The 17,655-nt window shown below is 42.1% G+C and overlaps 2 long non-coding RNA genes across 2 annotated transcripts; one reads left to right on the top strand and one right to left on the bottom strand.

Annotated features, from left to right (window-relative positions):
• Window positions 1-320: 320 nt before the first annotated feature.
• LOC144587483 (uncharacterized) lies at window positions 321-16,040 on the top strand. The gene is made up of 3 exons (XR_013542639.1): window positions 321-1,162; window positions 1,337-1,923; window positions 10,334-16,040. It is a non-coding gene; the product is annotated as an uncharacterized LOC144587483 (long non-coding RNA).
• Window positions 3,143-10,344, bottom strand: LOC144587485 (uncharacterized). Its single transcript, XR_013542640.1, has 2 exons — window positions 3,826-10,344; window positions 3,143-3,734 (listed from the first exon to the last, which is right to left on the bottom strand). It is a non-coding gene; the product is annotated as an uncharacterized LOC144587485 (long non-coding RNA).
• Window positions 16,041-17,655: the final 1,615 nt, after the last annotated feature.

Genomic DNA, 17,655 nt, shown 5'->3' with positions numbered 1-17,655 from the left:
CCCATATTAAGGCAAATACTTATTTCTTCCTCGTATAATGTTTTCCTTCTAGAGATGTAACCTTTTCAAGGCTAAGAAAGCACATATGCAAGCAAAGCAGTGTTATCTTCTGATAATCAATTACAAAAGCAAGCTAATATGTAGACTGAGGCATGCTCACCTTAGAATGAACAATCTTTTGCTGGTTAAAGGAACTCTGCTTTTAATGATGTGTTAGCTGTATATCCCAGTTCTGGCTTCAGCCACAACCCAACTGAGGCCTACTGGAGTTTTGGCCCTGCCATTTACTGTTCATTCATCCCACTAATTATATGCTTGACGGCTATAAGCTGTAAGCATCTCTGGCTTGATGCAGATTATTTAAATTCCGGTCAGAGATATTACAGGGCAACTCCCCTGTAGGGATTTTTCAGAACTTGAAGCAAAGGCCATCGGAGAGGTTGCAGAGTGATAGGAGACCAGAAATGGGGGTGGGGGTGGGGGGTATACCTCGTACCCTTGACACTGTGCAATCAGGTAAGCTAGAAAACACTGCTGCAAAATTTTCTGCAGAGCCCTATGAATGAGGTGGGAAAACTAAAGGGAAGGCAACTTTTAGAAAACTGGTGCAATGCTATAAAAGCAGTGCAGCACATAAGGAGAAGATTTTGCTGCAGCACCAGAGATGTATAGACTCATAAAGGAAGGGGAGGGAAAGAGAGAAAGCCTAGCAAGAAAGCCGGCTGGAAACAAAACTGGAACTGGGCAGTAAACTTTCTGCAAGCCAGCGAGCCAATCAGGTAAAGATGGCTTCAGTTAACGGTGCTGTGGAGTGAATCCTCATATGTATACCTTGTCTTCTTAAATCTGCACTCTGACAAATACACGTCCGGGGTTCCAAGCTGCGGGAGACATGCTGTGAGAGCGCTTCTCTTTAGGCAAGGTTCTATCTTGCTACAGATAAAATGTCTTGAAAAAGAAATACTTCAATCACCGACTGGAGAGAGAAGCATGCCAGAGGATGAAGTCACAACATTACATGATTTTAGTCACCGCCAACTTTGCTTGTTAATGCTTTTCAGACCAACACATGGGAACGTCCCATCGTGGCGGATACAAAAAAACCCTCTAGATACTGGCTCCAGGAGGAGAGGGAATAGATCTTCTTGAAAGCTGGGGTGAGGTAATGCGTGGAGGGGTTCTTGGACTTAACAGCAGTCTAACTAGGTGGCCTCAGGAAGGGCTCTGGCAGCCTAATCCAGAGCACATTCCCTTGGACATAAATCAAACTTACTTTCGAATAAAAGTTTTTTATGCCTTTGTATCTAATACATTCATGCCTTGTCCCTTCTCCAAGGAGCTCCGACAGAGATGATAAGAACACTCGCTGAATTCTTCGCTCTCAGTGACGGATGAGACAACTCCATGAGGAATTTTCAAGTCCTGCAACATTGCTCGCCTCCGGGCCAGAGCAGGACAAGGAAAATGTGTTCTCAACCCCCCTCTCTGTAGCATCTCCATCATCTGCACAAGCAGTTTCTGCACAGAGCTGGTGTCCTTTCACTTTGAAAAGTGAAGCATGCATTCACAGCAAGCACAGAAGCGACTGGCTGGTTATATAAGAATAGACACGAATTATTCTCCGATGCTTCTGATCCTTAGAAACCATGCAACAAAGCAGCAGCCATTATCATTTTGTGATCTTGCATCAGTGCATAAAAATTTAATTTGCATTAAAAATTGTTTGTACAATTTTGCATAACTTACACACATGTTCTTGTTTTTTCCTTTCTTTCTTTTTTGAGAGCCTGAAATATATTAAGATGCACGGATGACACCATATTACTAGCAAAAAGCAGCAATGACTTTTAATGCCTCCTGAGGAGTTTGAAAGAAGAAAGTACAAGAGCAGAATTACAATTGAACATTTAGAAGACAAAAATCGTAAGTACAGAAGAATTGTTTAACTTTAATGTTGACAATAAAGAAATGAGAATTGTGAAAGATTTTGGTTCAGTCTTCAATCTGAGTGAAGACTATGGACTTGAAATTGGAAAAGGACTGAGAATTGGAAGGGCAGATGTGAAGGAATGAAAATGTCATCAAATGTAAAGATGTGCCACTGGAGACTATGGCCAAGACTCAGTAGAAATGAAAACAATGCAAGGAAAAGTTGAACACAGGGAAAAAGAAAGGGCAAATGTGAGATGGATTGACTCAGTCAAAGAACCCACAACCTTGATTTTTCAAGAGCTGAAGAGGGCACTTGTGGACAAGACATGGAACTCACACATTCATGGGGTCACCACAAGATGGAGGCACTTTGATGGCACGTAACCACAGTAACAAAATATTTTACCTTCTCATGGAGCAAGCAGAACAATCTGATGTTTCCTCATGCTCACACACAAGGGCAAGACACAAAAGGATTTATATCCCTAGCTCAGAGGCACATTTTTTCCTAAGTACACCCCTCAGAACCCAAGCATTGCTTCTACCCCCTTGTTGTTGTTAAGTCGTGTCCGACGCTTTGTGACCCCATGAACCAGAGCATGCCAGGCCCTCCTGTCTTCCACTGCCTCCCAGAGTTTGGTCAAATTCATGTTGGTAGCTTCAATGACATTGTCCAACCATCTCATCCTCTGTCGTCCCTTTCTCCTCCAGCCTTCACACTTTCCCAACATCAGGGTCCTTTCCAGGGAGTCTTCTCTTCTCATGAGATGGCCAAAGTATTGGAGCCTCAGCTTCAGGATCTGTCCTTCCAGTGAGCACTCGGGGTTGATTTCCTTCAAAATGGATAGGTTTGTTCTCCTTGCAGTCCAGGGGACTCTCAGGAGTCTCCTCCAGCACCACAATTCAAAAGCATCCATTCTTTGGCGGTCAGCTTTCTTTATGGTCCAGCTCTCACTTCCATACATCACTACTGGAAAAACTATAGCTTTGACTATGCGGACCTTTGTCGGCAAGGTGAGGTCTCTGCTTTTTACGATGTTGTCGAGATTTGTCATCGCTTTCCTCCCAAGAAGCAGGCATCTTTTAATTTCGTGGCTGCTGTCACAATCTGCAGTGATCACGGAGCCCAAGAAAGTAAAATATGTCACTGCCTCCATATCTTCCCCTTCTATTTGGCAGGAGGTGATGGGACCAGTGGCCATGATCTTAGGAGCTTCAGACCATTTTTTGTGCTCTCCTCTTTCACCCTCATTAAGAGGTTTTCTGATTCCTCTTCACTTTCTGCCATAAGAGTGGTATCATCTGCATATTGGAGGTTGTTGATATTTCTTCCGGCAATCTTAATTCCCTCTTGGGATTCCTTCAGTCCAGCCTTCCGCATGATGTATTCTGCATATAAGTTTAATAAGCCAGGGGACAATATACAGCCTTGTCGTACTCCTTTCCCAATTTTGAATCAATCAGTAGTTCCATATCCAGTTCTAACTGTTGCTTCCTGTCCTGCATAGAGATTTCCCAGGAGATAGGTAAGGTGGTCAGGCATTCCCATTTCTTTAAGGACTTGCCATAGTTTGCTGTGGTCCACAGCAAAGTAGATTTTTTTTTCTGGAACTCTCTGGCTTTCTCCATAATCCAGCACATGTTAGCAATTTGTTCTCTAGTTCCTCTGCTTCTTCGAAATACAGCTTGTACTTCTGGTCCACATACTAGGCTATCTTGTAGGATTTTGAGCATAACCTTGCTAGCATGTCAAATGAGTGCATTTCTACCCCCTTACATTGGCTTAATACGGTAAGCCAGCCCTGATGCTCCGTGTGTGTGTGTGTGTGTGTGTGTGTGTGTGTGTGTGTGTGTGTGTGTGTGTGTGTGTGTGTGTGTGTGTGTGCCTCAAACGCATCAAGGTTACCATATGATGAAGCCATAAAGGATCAAATTAAGGCCACTCTCTTCAGTGGCAACATGTGTTAATTCACTTGTTTCAAAATGCATATAGGACTATCAGGACAAAATGCATGTAGTGTAAATTCTAAAAACATGTAACACCATTGCTGATTATTGCCAAGGCCTCTTAGTGGAATTTTGGGCTGTAAATGGCTTTCAGTCTTGGTTTTCCACCTCCAAACCCAATACTCTAGCCTTTGCAACATCTTTCTTTCTTTCTTTCTTTCTTTCTTTCTTTCTTTCTTTCTTTCTTTCTTTCTTTCTTTCTTTCTTTCTTTCTTTCTTTCTTTCTTTCTTTCTTACTTACTTACTTACTTACTTACTTACTTACTTACTTACTTACTTACTTACTTACGAGATTTATATACCACCCCATTAGTGCATAGCACTATTCTGAGTGGTGTATAATAAGACTGTCAACATATATCCCATGATGTTGTAGTTGTGATTGCTGAGACTTAATTCTGTTGCCCTCTAAGTTGACAACTGCAAGAAACCTTTCCCAAGCATTTGACCAAAAAAACCCCATACCCTTATTCAGGTGTTTATTTAAAGGGATGATGTTAAAACACGCGCAAGGAAAAGTCAAGTGCTGCTCCCTGTCTGTTTTTGTCTCCACGGGTGTGTGTGTGTGTGTGTGTCTGCAGAAGACAACTTCTCGCCCACAGAGTCTCTGTTCCTCCTCTGCTCGAAGAGGGAAGCTTGCAACACCTGGATCTTTATGTGTTTCCATTCACAAAAAGAGGTTCCACAGGGAGCAGGCTGTTCCAAAGAGACTGGAGACAATGACAGGCAGGGCCGTGAGGCTATAATCCAGTCTCTGCTCATGCTTTTCATACTACGGTAATTTTTTCCCCCGAAAAGCTGAATACAGCTGCCATATTTGCATGATCTGGAAGCTCCACATGTACTGATTTGCAGGGTGAGGCTGGTGCAGGCAGGAGGGACAAATTTAGATCCAGTCAATACCACACCCCCAGCAATTGCCCCAACTGAACTGGGGCACAAATTGAGACAGTATAACTTGCAGGAAACAGGCAGCATGCCAGATTTTGCCACATTGTGTCAGTACTTGACTGTATTTCTGAATGACACATCTCGTTTCCCAGTACCTATAAATATAGGCCATGAGTGGGAGCACAATGTCTACAGTGATTTTAATCTCTTCGTCTTTTCTCTCCCTCCCCCCTTCATCTAGGGATACCTCAGATGAACCTATCCAGGCAAAGACAGCATAGAAAAGCTCATTACTTCTGGCATATGGTTATAATCTTAGAATTGCAGGGCTGGAAGGGACCCTCTGGATCATCCAGTCCAGCCCCTGTCAAGGAAGCATTGGAAGGAATCGAACTCACCAACCTCTGGCTCTGTAGTTCCAGAAGAGGAGGTCTTGGTGAGCTCCAGGAAGCTAAGCTTGAGCACAGCATGGAGAATTTACTTTGTAGCGAAAGACCAGGATCAGCAGCATGAATGGGGAGGGGGGACTCCCAAATGCAATGCATTTTGTAGTAGCTAGAGTTTGAAATTTGGGTCCCCTTATCAGGAGAAAGGCAACCTATAAATAAAACAAACAAATAAATAAAATCAACTAGTTGCAAATAAGTAGCTGCTTTAAACTTATTCTTTTTTCAAAAAATAATAATGTGCAATTATATGTATTCATATATTAATACATTAGCGTTTGCTATTTGTAACTTAAAAAGAGACTCATTTTGTGATATAACTGTAACTCTCCCATTACTATCATTGTAATAAAGGTGTAGTCCTAGGAAATATAAACTCTTTAAAAAGTAACTTTTCAAGTCCTGAACTGAAGATTCTGTTGCCCTGGGCTCACAAAAGTGCTTACGGATGATAATTCACAGGCACATTCGTACATGGGGATTGGTGACTAACGTTTTCCCTATATTATACCGTGGTTATCTTATCATACAGTCAGTAAAGAAATTTCCTCCTAAATCTTTCAGACTTAAAAACCAAAACTATGCTGAAAAAAAAAGTACCGAACAACGGAAATCCCCTCTCTCTGATGACATGTTTGATCCAAGTGAAATTACAGCATACATTACAGAGTCTTGGCCTCTTTCTGGTTTCGACAGCTGCTGATACTTCTAAGACTTAGTTAAGATTAAATGGAATGGGCGAGCTTGAACATGCAAAATGAATCATCACATTTCGTCAGCTAGTCTGGGAGAATTGGGCACACCAGAAAGCAAGTTCCTCTGACATCAGAATAACTTCCAAGCCTTTGGGGGGGAAATGCTTCCATCTACAAGGAAGATACTGTATGTGGTTTCTAATAATCCTTAGCCATCTCTTTACTATTTCTTTTTAAAGTCTTTTTCCCCCCAGTCATATCTTCTGCTCATTCATCTTGTACATAAGGGCAATATATCAAGACTGGGAGTGAAGGGAGAAGTTAGATCTCATACTGAATCCAGGCCAGAACATTACTCTTAATTGGTCCTAAACAAGGAGTTTGTGGCTTGAGGATTTATCACACATTTATCCCGAAACAGGAACATCCTAACTCAACCTTATGACATTCGGGGGTTAGGATCTGACGGCTAATGCCAGTCAGAGCTGCCTACCGAGCAATCTGCAAGCTAAAACGAGGACGGAGAGGTGGCACAGCAAAGGAGAGAGTCAAAAGGTCAGTCACAATGCCTGCCTGAGGTTAGATCAGGACACCAATTGTCCTAAGTAACATCCAGCATCCTTAGGCTGGGAGGAAGTTGGATTCAGTTTGGCCTTCAGTGTCACCGCAGCCGGCCCTTGGGCATCTTGGCCAGTTAGGCCACCGTTGCAACTTTCTGCAGCAACAGTAGCACCAATTCAGAGAACTGAAATGTGCAGAGGCTTAATAAATAGCTCTAGCTATTTTTCCCCATAGTCCCCTCCCCAAATTTTCTTTTGAAGATCCATGATGGTAATGTGAGAGTAGAAATTGGTGGATTCTGGTGTTGAGAAAGTTCATTCCTATTAACATTTTATTAATTTTTAAATATATCTACATTCCGTTCGTGCTTGTTAAACTTCGTGTTACATGGGTCGCTTATAATTACTTGGTTTTTTTTTTTTTTTTTTTGCATCTTGGTGTCTTCTTAGTTGTCCCTTCAAAATCTAGACATTTTTAAAGCATTTGAACTTATCATGTGTATATTTTAGCACATTGGCTACTATCATGATATTGCTCTCATAGTATACTATATTCTCAAAATCTTCTCATAAAATACCTAATAAAAGCAATTCTGCTATAAATCAATATAATTTTGAGGCAATTTAACTGACCGACTTTGTATTTTATAACAATAATAACTAAATAGGTTCCTAACACATAATAAATGTTATTTGAAGCATTTAATATACATTTTCTTTATATAATTGTTTAGCCATTTCTATCTCCACATTTTTCTGTCATATCTATATCAATATCATAACTAAGGTACATTAATTAAGTCCTATTTGTTCTACCTCTTACTTATGTCTAGCTTAAATTTACCTTAAGAACCACCATGTTATGCCTTTACCCTGATTAGTTATCTCTTATTTCAGTTTGATTCCCTATTCTGCTATATAAAAATGCATAATACTGTATACAATTTCAGAAGTTAGGTATATACAGGCCATCTTAACATTTTTTTTCCTTTATTTTTCTAAGGAACTCCTTCTCTTGTTTGTCTTTTCCCAATTCTTATTCCTGTCTCTCTAAAAATTCTGCCATCCCTTGTACCATTGTACCATCTGAGATCATTTTATGTACTTGATCTATCTCCAATAGATATTCCAGGCTATTTTTAATTAAATTTGCTGCTTCACTTCCCTTGGCACACCTAGGACTCTCCTCAGCTCCAGGATTAGAATTCGATCTCTTAAATTTTCTCCTCTGATTTCCTCCAGGCCCTCCTTTGGTTGGCATACATTATCCACCATCCTCTCATTTCCTTGTTCATTATTCCCTGTCTCCTGTTGACTATAGTCCTTCCTTAACTGCTCACTTAATAATTTCGCCTCTTTGTTGTGGGATCTCGCTATTTCTAAAATTGCTTTAAGGGTAGTTTTTTTTCATCCTAAAATTTGCCTTGTAGCATTATGTCCCAGATATCAAAGTGAAAGTTGTCCAGTTGCTTAAATTAATCAGTCCAATTCGATTGAAAAGTCCACTTTAATAAATTGGTCATCTTTAGGGCTAAACTTGACTCCAGTCTCAAATGTAAAGGGTTTCCCCCACTTGAAAGCTCAAGGACACTTGCTGACCAAATAGTTCACTTAATGTTTGTATTCATGGCCTGATGTCTCTTGTAATCCAGCCCCAGAAGCAATCCAGGATACATCCAAATGTTTTTATTGGTCCAGATAGGTCCACATTAGCCAGATATATATTCCAAGATGAATTGTCTTTGTTAGACTTTCCAGGGTTAGTTTGTCAATGCTTCAGTCAGTTCTCAGGGAAAAAAAGGACAGTCAAAAAAGATTCCCAGATTATGGCCATCATAGAGTGTTCAAGGTCATGTGTTCTGGGCTTTTCGCCAATGCTTAGAGAGCCAAAACATAACAAGTTTAATTCCCAGGGTTGTTTAGCTAATAATGATTTAAGAGAAGGATTTCTTAAATTTCTAATGCCAAATTAACACCAAACTTCCTTCCTTGAAGTATAATTAAATGTCTAATTACTGTCCAATTTATTTTCTTTGCGTCTCTTTGCGTCTCTTTGTGTCTCTTCCCTCTTTCCAGATTCATTGCTGCTCTATAAGTGGTGGGGATAAGAGATGCTATTTCTGTTATAGGAATTGTCTCATCCAAGGATAATCATAAAGCTGTATAGTATAAAATATTTCTCCCCCAATGGTAACAATGATGTTAATTAGCTGATTTATAGCTTCTGTATTGCCGGCTGCCAACAACTTGCAAGCAAGCTATTTCAGCTGCTTATTTCCTCCCACTGGTTGATTGGGGAGTTTCCTGGATCAAACGAGGGTAACCGCCTCCCCCCCCATCATCAACAGGCTTCTCCCCCATTTTACCAACTCTGATTTTAAACCCTGGGGGGTCCCAAACAGGCCAGAATTCAGCCCAGGGGATGGAGCTCCACCCTCCTCCTGGTGTCTCATCACAGCATCGAGCTGGAAGTCCCAAGGAAGTTCATTCTTGAATTCACTTAGAATTCACACAGGTGGAAACTGGTCTGGTTAGATCAGGGGTAGGCAGCCCTCGGCTTGATAGATGTGTTAGACTATAGTGCACATCAGCCTCACTCAGGATGGCCAGTTGATGAGAATGATGGTGAGTATAGTCCAAAACATATGGAAGACAATAGGATGCCTGCCTCTGAAGGGGCCACAGTAAGTTTAGAAAAAGAAATGTCCTAAAATCCAGTATAAGTCTAGTCTCTCTCTCTCTCTCTCTCTCTCTCTCTCTCTCTCTCTCTCACACACACACACACACACACACACACACACACACACACACACACACACACACACACACACACACACACACACACACACACACACTTATCAAAAGAAATAAATCATACCGGTTTGGGCATGAAATAGGAACTGGGGACCACTGGATCAAATCTGATTCTCCAAGAGAAATAATCAGGACCTTTGTGAGATTGAGGATAGTGAGATTGAGGCAACAGTGGCTGTGTTGCATCAAGGCTCCTGATCGCTTGTTTTCAGGGGAACCTTGCCCCATCACAACCCCATTTCACCTTAAGGCGCCTGCCCAAACTAAATTGCCCAAAGTGGGCATTTGCCCAATGTTCACTGTCTGTAGGGGCCCACATGAAGAGACAGATCCCCCCCCCTGTGCAGCCTGCTGTTCACTGAGCCTTTGAAGTCCTATGTGCACTGAGACCATGATGTGTGACCTCATGCCGTTTGAGTACTGGCAGCGTGCGCAGCCTTTTTTCCTGCCACCCACATTATTGAGGACCCTGGCTTGGTGGAGCTGACAGTGGCAGGCACAGCATTGAGAGGCTGTTTTGCAGGCAAAGATGGCACAGGCGGGCTGTTTGGAGGTACAGAGGGCACTGGCGTGATGTACAAGGTTTCTGCATTTACCAGTTAACCTTTACATTGTGTTGTGTTGATTGATGTCATAGTGAACCAGTGGAAAGATTTCTGCAATTTGTCCCTATGTTTTCGCATACAGGACAGTTGTTGGCTGATAGAGTTTGCAAGACCCTTCAAGACCACAATATAGATATTAAAGACAGTCATGGTCACGCATGTGACCATGTTAATAATATGTCTGGAAAATACAAAGGAATGCAGACATGCATTCATAACATCATTCTGCAGGCAGAATATATACCATTTACTGCTCATCCTTTGAATCTGGTTGGACAGTGATTTGTTAGTGTCTGTCCATGTGCAGCAAAAAAAAATTGGTTCAGACATGATTTGACTTTTTTTCTCTTCTTTGACACTTTTTTGTTGGTCTTTGTTTCTAGAGCATCTGAAACCAAATGAAAAAGGACAGGTACTTTTCTTGAAGCATCTAGGAGACACTCACTGGTCTAGCCATGCTAATGCTGTGGAAGCTTTGCACCTGAATTACTGCAACATTATTGAATGTCTCCAAAATATGGGAAATGATCCTGTTGAAAATTATGACACACAGCATCAAGTGATGTCGCTTTCTTTTAAAAAAAATGAAGAAATTGGAAAATATCTTCATGTGGATCATATGGCGCAGGTTTTTAAATCAGTTTTAATTAAACAAGTTTCTATTTGCAGTCAAGGAAGCATGTCAACTGACATGCTTGTCTCACTTGTGAAATATGTTCAAAGTTTCAGAAATAAGTTTCAAGACATGGAAAAAACCCAGCTAAGACTATCCTGCTTGATTTTGCGCATGAAAGCTGCAATAGAAATCACTTTTTTTAAAATGAAGCCAGGACTGAAGATGTTGTTCTAGAAGGAAGCAGTAATTTTCAAATTCAAACTTATAATGTAATGATTGACACACTTGTCTGCATGAAAGAGGGGAACAATATTCTTTAATAAATAGCAAGTTTGGCTTTTTGGATGACTTGGCTTTCATATCAGTTCAACAATTAAGAAAACTTGCATTTTCTCTACAACAAGCTTATCAGGATGGTTTGGAAAACACATTTACAGATGAGGTTGTTGCTTTCCAGAGTTTCCTCCACTGCTACCTTCTCAGTAACAGCAAAGAGGACAAAGATGACCCAAATAGGGCATACTGCAGCAAATTCTTGCGAGAGAGAAGCATCATCTCTGTCTACCCGAATGTCGATATAGCCTTTCATCTCTACCTGACATTACATATCTCCGTGGCAGACGGAGAGCGTTCCTTTTCAAAACTAAACCTTATAAAATCTGTGTTATACTCTTCAGGGCAAGAACGACACCTCAACAGATTACCAGTAATGTCTATTGAGAGTGACATTTTGAAGCAGATTGATTTTGAAGACCTCATTAGAGAATTTGCAAAACAGAAAGCAAGGGGGGGGGAATGTAAAAGCTGTTTTCTATTTGAAACCTTGCCATACTGTCTATTTGTGGCAAGAGCCGTCCTGCCAAAAGCAGTCCTCCCTGCCCCTTGTGCAGTGCGCTTCTCTGCAGGGTTCATCCACATTGCCTGGATGCGGTAGACTCTCTTATCCCTGTTGGACCCCCAATTACCTTTTGAGCAGTAAATGGACAGATCCAATGTGTTTATTTTGGCACTCTAATACGAGGGGGCACTTTGGCCCTTTTCATTGCAGGTTTTTCTTTGGATACACTTTTCATTATCTAGTATTGAAGGCTTGCTTAGGGTCATAAGCTAGACTTTCTTTTCATTCTTATGTTGTTTGTGTGTTTAACTTTGAGAGTAGACCTTTGGTCTAGATGGGTGGGACAGAAATCCAATAAATAAATAAATTTACCTATGCAACATTCACTTATTTACTGCTACCAACATGACCTAAGCGAGTCAGTCTTATTTATGTTGTATTACATTGTTCACGTTGTGTGACCTATTGAGGTGGCAGGTAAAGGAGAGGGAGGCAGGAGGAAGCCCCTCCCACTATTATATTTTTCACCCCCCACCCCGAGCCTTAAATCAGCCCTGCTCTCATTAACAGCCCTGATCAGGTCCCCCACACTAAAGGCCACACCTTTCTTCACAGAAACAATCCATCTCACATTATTCCTTCCTTTTTCCTACTAACTTCTACATTTTCTAGCATTTGTGTCCACATTTCAATTAATCGTACTCTACAGTGATTCTTAGATCCCACTTTGCCGTGGGATGGCGGTTGGAGAGTCCAGTTTATCCTTCATGCACTCTGCAGAGAACAGATGCAAACCTAGGGTGGCCTAGGCTTGCCATATCATCAGCATCCCGTTCCTTAGGATTTCAGGAACAGAGCCTAAGATTTGGGGGCAGGGATCAGAGTCAGCACTTCAGGGATACAGGCGCAAGTCGTGGGACTTGCTGGACTTAAGTTGCACTGGTGACTCAACTCAGACTCAACTCCCCCCGCCCTATTCAATGACTCATGCCTGATTTGTGACTTGGAACCCACCCACCCTCCCTTTTTTTCTTGTGGGGGGGACTTGTTTTCAATAAGGACTTGGACTTGAGGCTTGGGACTTGGTAGCAAGGACTGAGGCTTAGACTTGGGACTTGGTACCCAAGACTTGGCTCAGACTTGGAATTCAGACCCAAAGGCTTGCCCGCATCCCTCCAAACTTTACCACCATCTACTGAATGTTCCGTGTCCGGCAGTCAGACAGCGAAGACACTGTAGGGTTGATTTAAAAATGGATGTGTGCATTCATGCAGCCGCTGTAGAACGTGCAGGATAATGAAAAAGACACGGTGGTTCTTGGGATGTCTAAATAGCATGTCCTGAAGCAAAAAAGAAAGGAAAAAGAAAAAAAGAAAGAAACCCCAAACCCAAACTGCCAAGTTGGCAGCATGTTATTTCCTGAGATTTCCGGTCTAGAACTTAAGACCTGGACAACAGTCCTCTGACCCTGAGTTTTATGGCCAAGACCTGAGATTTGGCAACCTAGCCAAAGCCCACTAAGGCCTGGCAAGCCCAGACTTCACTCTGGCCTCCCGTCCCAGAGAAGGGAGGGACTGGCCATTGATTTCCCTTTTGCTGGTGGAGGATGTGGAGCCTCTGTAATAATGCATTTGCAAGTATTCTGCTTCACCCAATTTCCACATAACCATGCCTTGGTTCTACTCAGGCAACCCCAGTTCAAAAATGTAAGCAACTGGCCTGGCTGAGATACTAATATAGCTCTAAGATTCACAAAACCTTTTTTTTAAAAAAACCAAAAAAACACAAAGTCATCATAACCCTATAATATGATTATGTGGTTTAATAAGAATACAGCTATTCCTTTAATCAAATCATCGTATGCCAGAGAGGCACAGAAATGACTCAACGGAAAGACATTCCCAATTTGTATAGTTTCTTCCGTGATAACCTCTGATCTTTGTAATGCTTTCATCCATTGCAACCAGCAACATTTCTATTGCTTTAAACTCTTTAAGACATAATATCCTTCCCTTTTAGTCATTTGTGATCTACTGAACTGACAAATTAAGCTTAAACTTAAATTTTACCAGTCTGTAATAATAATAATACATCGAACCACACCTGTATGCTAGAAATACAGACCAAAATTCCCATGTAGTTGTATGATTGGTTCTAAGGATGCTCAGCATTCAGCAAAATCCATTGTTTGCATTTCTTGATACTTTTTGTGGCATCCTGGGAAATGGAGATTGAGTCATGGGCCATACCACTGGCTTTCTGCGTTAATCTTAAGGATTCTGGGAGTCATCATCCAAAAAAGGCAACTTTTCCGACTGGACCTCAACACTGTATCAATTAGTAACCTGCAGCTGCTTCTGTTCAAAAGGGGGTCGTGTCTGTAGTCACTCCATATAAAATGGCAACGTGGGTTCTTCATCCACAATGGCAACTAATTCACAAAACATTTCATCATCCTTATCGGGTGGCCAAGTAAGGCAATTGAGTTGGTAAGGTAATGCAGCCTTTTCTTCTCCTATCCAATAAGATTCTGAAATGGCACGGAGAGTGGGCAGGACCCAACCAAAAAATGCAATGCGTCCAGCTAGGCAAGAGAACAGAGGTTGGAGCAAAAGATGTAGGGTAGTCATCATAGCTCACAGAAAATGCAGATGGACAAAAGGGGCACACTTCCTATGTTACATATCAGGCAACCTTATATTAAGCCTCCCCTTTTGGTACACTACAAGAGAGTATGGACAAGATAAAGCCAACCTCAAACAATTTCAGGGTGTGCACAGCCTAAATCAGATACCCAGAGGCACTCAAAGACATTTGTGCTGTGTGAGCCTATAGAAAAAGGACAAAATGCCACCCCGTCCCTACTCTATTTGCAGAAAGTGACTGGACTGAATCTTACTTCAGCATTGGTGAGAGGCACAACAGAATCCAGCATCTCTCCCAAGGGGGGGGGGGGGGTAGAAGGCTAGCTTATGGGTCACAGAACAAGCTACAGGGCCTGCCCAGCTTTGTCCCCCAACATCTCACCACTGCAGAGACTGGGATAGTTCCTTTTTTGGACTACAGCTCCCATAATCCCACAGGCAGCATGGAAACTACAGTCTAAAAAAACATATCCAACTTCTGTGTTGCTGTTGTTCTCCTCCTTGCCCACCACATCTGCCCCAGATGATGCTACTCCACTCTGCCTAACAGTAGGAGAGACCGACAGTAACAAAATATACTGAGCTAGCCAACTAGCTAGGGAGGCAGTGGAAGATAGGAGGGCCTGGCGTACCTTGGTCTGTGGGGTCACGAAGAGTCGGACACGACTAAACGACGACGAGCCAACTAATTCATTTTTTTACATTGTTGAGAGAGCACTTCAGTTTACATGTTATTTGCTTTGATGGTTAGAAATAAGTTGGAACCTAAACTGGTTTATGTTACCTCATACTGATGAAAGACCTGAGAAATGCACTGATTGCAAAACTGCTCCATTGCAGCCTCCATTGGCTCTCTTGTCAGGCACACACACACACACACACCATTTTCTGAGGCAGGCAGACCATGGGAAGCCAAGATTGCAGACAGACTCCCTCTTCACTCCCTCCTAACAAGGAGTCTCTTGGAGAAAAGGGAAGGACGAGGAGAAAATCAAACATGGTCCAGCTCTAGGCCTGGTGTTGATGCCCACAGGAATCGCTCTGTGAGTGAGACAAGTGACTCAGAACATGTCACTGGATTAGGACTGTGAGGGCTGATGGCTTTGTTCATGAGTACAGCCCTTCATGTGGTTCAGAGCAGGCGTACCTGTGCAGCTTGTGCATCCTCCCCCCTTGAACTCACAACATGAGACGTCTCTAAAAGCATGTACTGTACACAATTTCAGACTTTTGTTAACTTCACATTTTACTCCTGTCCAGAGTGCCCAGGAGAATTTTTCTAGAGTAAGGAGAATAACACTCGATAATGATGTGCAGGGGCTTGCAAAACTTTAGTTTTTGGGTTACAACTTCCAGAATTCTCCCCGGCTACATGTTACCTGAGCAATTCTGGGAACTGCAGTCCAAAAATTCAAGTCTGCACAGAGACTGTACCTCTGTCTCTGTAATGAAAATAATAAATAAATGTAAGACTCCAGGGAAATGGCCCCCATTTCCTTCCTGCAGAGACTTTTAGTTAATACATGCATTATATAACATGGTACAGAGAACAGAAAGGGAAAGTGACTCACATTTCCTGCTCTCTGCTGCGTCTCTTTTGCAACCTCCATATCTGGCTTCTAAGAGCTCCCCACCCCAGTCATGCCCTGCTGAAATGGACAAGCTGTCACTGCTCTTGCACAAACTGACCTTTAGATGTTTCAGGGGGAACACAGAGTACAGATCTTTTGTTCCTTCCTGGTTCCTTCACTTTTTTGTTAGCACTTGTCACAGGAGAAACCATTCAAAAGTTGTTGCTATTCTCGTGGTGGAAAAGGGAGAAGATGTTGCAATCGAACAAGTACTGGGGTGAGATGGAGCAAGGGTTAGGACTGCTAACAGCCTGCCAGGGTATTTGACCCATGAAAATATTTATTTATTATTTATTTTATTTATTTCATTTATATCCCGCCTATCTGATCAACGGACCACTCTAGGCGGCTTACACTTGCTGCAAACACAAGTCTTCACATATGACAGCAGGAGTGTGTACAGCTAATGCTGAATCACCTCCTTGGAAAAATCACTGCATGATTTAGGACATATTTGGTGATGTGATATGAGTGACGCTGGCATGAACTCCTTCAATCAAGGCAAGCCATGCCCACGACTAGAGCCTCCTCGTGCTTCTGTGGCAGAACATCCTATATGAGGATTTTATTATTATTATTATTATTATTATTATTATTATTATTATTATTATTATTATTATTATTATTATTATTATTATTATTATTATTATTATTATTATTATTATTATCGTCGTCGTCGTCGTCGTCGTCGTCGTCGTTGCTGCTGCTGCTGCTGCTGCTGCTGCTGTTGTTGCTGTTGTTTGTATATACACAGAGTGAGAGATCCTGGCTCTGTCACTGGACAAGGCCCTCAGTGACTGAAAGAAAGGCTCATCAGTCACCCCTAGGCAAGGATGCTGGCAAGTCCTTGGGTTCAAGTCCCAAGTCCAAGTCCAAGTCTTTGGTTCCAAGTCCTGAGTCCCAAGTCCAAGTCCCTATTTAAAAAGAAGCTGTCCTCCACCCCAGAAAAAAAAAAGGGAGGGTGGGTGGATTTGAAGTTGCAAGTCGAGTCTGAATCACTGAAAAGAAAATCCAACCCGAGTCAAGTCTGAGTTGTGTCATCATTGCAACTTAAGTCCAACTTGACAGCAAGTCCCACAACTTAAGTCCCCATCTGTGATTGTGTTCATCAAAGATCTGAAGCAGTTCCTCCTTTTTGACAGGAAATGACAACAGAGTCTCTTTTTTAACATTAACAGGTTTATTGGGTGAATCAACAATCATGTCTACTGGTTCAAACAAACTAATATCAGGTAACTGTCCATACTGAGGGGACAACAGCTCTTTCTTCGAACTGACAGGATTCATTGAGGGGCTGGCCCAAAACATTTGCAATCGGTGGGTTTCCTCATTGGAGTATTCCGAACCACACAGATTGTCTCACAACAGGGGGGTCTGGCCCAATCTCCCTCCGGTGGTGGATTGTTGAAAGAAGAGTCTGTATCGGATCACGTTCTTTGAGTGACCTTATCCTCGTGGATATACTACTACTGTCCATTCTACGGCATCCATTGGTGTCTCTTTTTCTTTGGATGTGTTCGGATCAGGAAATAATCCTCCTATCTTCAAATTAAGAAAATCCTCTAACAATCCTCTCATTCTATTATATTCTGATTCTTTCTTCTTCCCTAGTTCATTTTCCTCCTCCTTCCTTTCCATCAACCCTGGTACTCTGAATTGTCTCCTCCCACTTTGTTCTCCTATCTCCTCTTCCCACATGGGTAAAATTAACTCCTCCCCTCCTTCTCTCTCTCCCTCTTCCACCAAACAGATCTCAATCTTTTCCTCTTTTTCCTTTGATTCCTTCCTTGTCTCTTCCACTACATTCAACTCCTCATTTTCTAATATCTCTCTCGCTCTTACAACTCTGTCTCACTCAGGCGCCTTTAGCTGAGGGGACGACTCACTCTGAGTTTTCTCCTTTTTCTCTACAGCTCCTTCACACCATCCCTGCCCCACGGAAGCTCTCCTCCTGGTTTCTGTCTGTGATGGGACG

This window comes from Pogona vitticeps, chromosome 1, assembly GCF_051106095.1.
Source record: "Pogona vitticeps strain Pit_001003342236 chromosome 1, PviZW2.1, whole genome shotgun sequence".
NCBI lineage: Eukaryota > Metazoa > Chordata > Lepidosauria > Squamata > Agamidae > Pogona > Pogona vitticeps.
The sequence above is the reverse complement of the archived record's forward strand: the minus strand, read 5'-3'. Positions and strand labels throughout refer to the sequence as shown.